The sequence below is a fragment of the Triticum aestivum genome, chromosome 4D (genome assembly GCF_018294505.1).
Source record: "Triticum aestivum cultivar Chinese Spring chromosome 4D, IWGSC CS RefSeq v2.1, whole genome shotgun sequence".
In the NCBI taxonomy this organism is placed as follows: domain Eukaryota; kingdom Viridiplantae; phylum Streptophyta; class Magnoliopsida; order Poales; family Poaceae; genus Triticum; species Triticum aestivum.
The window spans coordinates 355,476,047-355,481,477 of record NC_057805.1 but is presented as its reverse complement, the minus strand read 5'-3'; positions in this window follow the sequence as shown (position 1 = coordinate 355,481,477).

The window sequence follows — 5,431 nt, the reverse complement described above, 5'->3', positions numbered from 1 at the left end:
CTGCGTGGCGGCATGCAGATCTTCGTGAAGGCTCCGCTACCGCTCCACCTCAGCTGCCTGGCTGCCTACATGGCACCATGCACCTCACTGGCCAGGGCGCATGTCAAGGCGAGGAGGAGCGGCGACGGACGGGATGGGCCTCGCCCCCGTCCCCAATAAAGCAAGGGGGCACCTAAGCTATGCATTAAATGCGTCTTGTCCTGTAATACGAGCGATAAGCTCAGGGCATTGTATGCCTTTCCACCTCCTGTGTGCCACCGTGGCAGCCCCTTTCGACTATAAAAGGAGGCCCATGGCATACTGGAGAAGGATTCGGCTCTTTGGAACCACGCACTGACCACAGCTAGTTCGAGAGCTCAAGAACTCTCAGAAATACACCCACCAAAGCAGGACTAGGGTTTTACGCATCCTCGCGGCCCGAACCTGGGTAAACGATCCATGTGCTATCGACTAGCCCTGCTCTCCTTGCAACCCTGCACCCCGGCAACCGTAGTAGGGATTCTTGTGATCCCATAGGTGTCGTTCCACACTGACATCTTTGGCGCGCCAGGCAGGGGGCGCAATTGTGAGAATCTGGTCTGGTAGTTAGCCTAGCAGTTCTTCATCGCTTTCGGTTTCTGAGAAGAAGGCGGCTGGAGGAACGATGCCGCCTCGGCAACAGAAAAGCTAAGTCATTCAGAGCCTTGGGTTATTTCCTTTTACATTTATAAGGTTATCGTCCTCGAGGATCTTACCTATGTATGGGAAACCTGCACGCAAAGCCCCGCCCCCCCACAATTGGCAACGCCCTTGTTCTGTTTCGAGTCCGCTCAACAACTCAAAGCGGCTGCGTCGAGAGTGGCGGGGTAGCCTTCCACACCTGGCAACGCTCCTGACTCTGACTCAAGTCAAACTCAATAGTTCGGGGGGCCGCGCTAAGGGCGGTAAGGTGGTTTGCCTGGCAGCAAGCACACCCAGCAGGCCAATGGGGATCCGTCCCCAGGACGCCGCCCCGGGTTTACGCGCCGGCAAAGCCTACCCAGTTATGTAGGGCGGACATACAAGGAAAAATCGAACATGAAAATATCATGCATGATACCAAAAGTGTTGCAGAGTTATATTACATCAAATTGTTGCTGCGATTCTAACTAGAGATAGCAATTGTCTTGGTTGTGAACCTGCATCGGCGATAAAGAACGGGGTGCCTAATCCCGACGCTGGCCCTCCACCCTCAGAATTCCACCAACACGGCTGATGATGGGCTTGATGCGCTCCCTGAGCGGCGCGAGGTCGGTACCCTCCGGCAAGCTCTCCAGCGCGGCATCGAAGTCGAGGTCGGGGTTCCAGTGCGCCACCTTGGTGAGAACCTTGGTCATGGCACCCTAGCAAAGCCTCCGGGACTCGTCGGCCAGTGAGGCCGCCCGGTTGGCGTGGAGCCGCTCCAGAGCACCGACGACCTTCTCAAAGAACATGGTCAGGCTGCAATTGGCGCTCACGCTCTGCTCCGGGACATACCTCACGTCCGGCATCCCCATGATGGCCAGCTGTGCGGCGGCTTGGTTGGCGACGGTGGCGAGGCGATCGAGCCAATGGTTCTTGCCCGCCACGTGATCCGCGAAGTTGAGGCCTTCGTTCGTCCGCAACTGCTTCTCGGCCTCCAGCTCCTTGGCCAGGGTCCCCTCTCGGGTTTTGGCCTCCGATAGCACCTTCTCGAGACCCTCCAGCTTCAGCTTGAGATCTTTGATGGAGTTGTTGGCCTCGGAGAGCTCCCCAGCCTTGCCGACGACCGCGCCCTGCGCCTCTGTCAGGGCACTGTTAAGCGTGTCCCTCTCCTGGGACAGCTTCAGGGCCTGCTCCTTCAGCCCGTCGCGCTCCGCCTCCAGCTCCTCCACCTTGCCGGCGTAGACCTGGGCTTGGGCGTTGAGTGCCTCTTTGTGCCTCTACTCCAGCTCACTGGTGCGCTGCAAGACAAGCTTCTCCACCTCTGCTTCCTTGTCGCGAAGCATGGCGGCAAGCTTCCCCTCGCGGCAGCGAGATCCTCCTCCTGGGAGTTCAGCGTGGCCTCGCGCTAGGTCCGAGCGGCTTCGGTGGCCGCGGCCAAGTTCTTCGCCATCTCCTGAGCTTTCTCGACATCCGCGAGCTTCATGGAGAGCTCCACGTCGCGCTTGGCCTGCTCACCCTGGGCAGCCTTGAGCTCCTTGTTGGCCTCGCGGAACCAGTCCTGCGCCTCGGCGACGCGCTTCTGGAGGTCCGCCTCCGCCTTCTCCACCACCGCCATCCTGGACTTAACCTTGTCCAGGCGGGCACTGTGGAGTGCCTGTAGCTTCAGGAAGCTGGCGCCCATGGCGTGGAGGAGCCGCTCCTCCTGCGAGCCGTCGCCACCAACGATCGGCTCGTCAATGACTTCGAGCCCGGCGGCGGCAAGCACCTCGTCGTCGAACACCTCCCCCTCAACAGGTGTCCTGGTGCTCGACGCGCCCAGAAGGTTGACAAACAAGTCGTCGCTCACTTGCAGGTACTTGCCGGAGCCGGGGGCTCCTATCGTTGTACAAAAAGAGGGGCACACTTTTGTACCCCTTTACCTGTGCAGGGGCAGTCGGAGCCGCGCCCACGACCACACCAAGCTGAGCCAAGGTAAGACCGAAGCCCAAGACAATCAAAGCAATGCCAAGGCCAATACCACAAAGAGCAGAGGGACGAAGCAGGTCCCCCCGGCAAGACCCTTGCCGGGCGGCCTCAGCGGCCCCGGCAAGGCCCTTGCCGGGAGAGCTCGCCTCACACCAACAGAGCGAGCCACCCTTGAGCCCACGGCCCCCAGCGCCATCATCGACGTGGGGCCAGGGCTCGGGAAGGCACCTCTGTGGTGGCATGCAGATCTTTGTGAAGACATATTCAAGACTAGATGAGGATTAGAAGACGACGATTCTCGGCAAGATCCCTGCCGAGGAAGGCCACCAGGCCCCCGGCAAGGTCCATGCCGGGGACGACAGCACGCCACGGCAAAACCCTTGCCGGGCCACCCGGCAAGGCCCTCGCCAAGGACGCCAGCGGGGCCACCACCAAACCCGCGCTGGACAAGCTTCCACCACCATTCACATGCAGCTGCCAGGCCAACTAGCTGGGCGGGCACCTGCGTGGCAACATGCAGCTCCCAAGCCAACTCATCGAGCGCCTGCGTGGTGGCATGCAGATCTTCGTGAAGGCTCCGCCACCGCTCCGCCTCAGCTGCCTGGCTGCTTACATGGCACCACGCACCTCACTGGCCAGGGCGCGTGTCAAGGCGAGGAGGCATAAATAGATGAAGCGCTGGCGCCCTAAGTTATAGCATGCATGCTAGGTCGAGTCTCTTCCTTGGTTAGGGTTGATAGTGCTTAGCAGCGACTAACCCCTAGCCTAGAGGTCGAGTGCGCGTCTATCTGTTCCTTTTCTGTCCTCCTTTGGTTCGCAGGGCACATGAGCACTTCTGCTGAGCTACTTGGAAAGAAGGAAACGGACCGGCGTCCCGACCCCGGCAAACCAGAGTTGCCGGGGGCTGCAAGCACAAGGATCCAACCGCAGCAAGATGAGATTGCCGGGGGCTGCAGATCCAGATAAGTCTTTTATCCTCTGTCATGCATTTCGGAACCGGACTGGGGTATGTGAAACCTCGTTTTTATCTCTAGGCTGCTGCGCTCCCCTTTTTCCTATACCTAAGGATTATTTCCTGGGTCCGGATTTGGTTGTAGCCGCGGCGGCAAGGAGGTAGAACGAGGAGCCTAAAGCCCACCTCATCCCTGCCTCCGCCAAGAGCGTGAGAACGGTCGAGTGGAGTGGGGGGACGGCAAGGCCTGTTGCTGGGCGAAAAACATTTATCTTAAACAATAACAAGAATTCGCTCCTTGTCGCGGGATTTACCAACGAACGAAAAACCCGGCAAGCATCCCTTTTTCATTAAAAATATCCCATACAGGTACAGTTCATACGGAATGAAAAACATGAGCAAAGGGGATTACAAGTTCTAAATTTGACGAAGGCCCGCAGGCTTACAAACTAAAAAAGAGATAATATGCCTGTAATCCCTTTCTTGTCCCTCTCCTCAGGAGGTAGGTCAAGGAGGCGAAAGGGCAAAAGGGGCGCCTAGGCGAGCTACGAGCAGCAGAAAGCACCAAGAGAACACCTCGGTGGCCGCCCACGGGTGGGCCGGTGATGACGGTGCCGGGAAAGGAGCTAGAAGACGAGGCGACAGGACCGGCAATACGCGATGAAGGCGTCGGTGCCCGCGTACTCCGAGTTGACGGCCTTGCCACCCGCCCTCTTCCTCTTCCGCAGCCTCCCGACACCAGCCGCCCAAGGAGACGGCCTTGAGAAGTTCAAGGAGCTGGCCCCGCCCCGGCAAACCTCTGCCGGAGGAGCGGCCAGGTGCAGATGCTGCTGCTGCCGCACCCGCCCAGGCACGGGGCGTCCGACGCCTAGTCGGACTCATCCCCGTCATTTGCCCCGCTGTCCTCCTCATCACTTTCGCTCGAGGAAGAGCTTCCCTCGTCGGAATCTCCATCGGAGGAGCTCTCCACGCAGCACTTCAGGCGAGTTCCGAACTCTCCGAAGACCTTGATGGAGAGCAGGCCGTCCTCCATTAATTTGAAGTAGAGGACGAGCCCCGCCGTCAGGCTGTGGATGCGAGCGAACGTCTTCCACCCACGACGGAGGTACATGACCCGAGGAGCCGGGAAGTCGACGTCGACCCACGTGCCCCCATTCCCACAACCCGTCATGTGCAATATGAGGGATTGGGGCCGGTCACGCTCTATCTCCCGAGCAAACGGGGCAGGAAAACGGAGACGACGACGCGGAGGCCGGCACAGCCTGATGAAGAACTCACGGGGCTGGTCTCCGACATGGCCTTCGATCGGGAAAGGCACCATTGGCGGGGGCGAAGCCGGCGCGCCGCCCCGTCCTCCTCTTCCCCGAGCACTGCGACCACTGCCCCGGCCTCGCCCACGGCCTCGCCCCCTCCCCCTTCCCCTCGCGGCCGGTTCCACCACCATGGGCTCAGGGGGAGGAGGGACGCGTTGTCGAGCGGCGACCCTCGCCGCCACCGTCGAGGGACCGGGATTCCCCTTCTCCATGACGAGTGAGAGGAAGAAGCAGAAGCAGGAGGAGATAGAAGATAGAAGAATGCGGGATGCCATCCCCCCTTCCCTCTTTTTATAAAGGAGCAGGGTCGGGGCTCGGCCGCCCCGCTTGGCCAATCCAGCCACCGGAGGCGCAGGGAATCAGAACCGGCCCGCTGCCCCAACAACCGATGGCCCGGTTTCCCGCCTCCACCGCTTGCCACCCCAGACGCATGAAGGACGCGTGGCGAACGTGCAGAACTGAGGGGACGGGTGAAGCAACCTCTCCTCACCCCGTGATCAGGGGGTGTGGACGCCTTGAAGACCGTGGCCCGGCCCCATTCAGTAAATGAGTCGCGCCT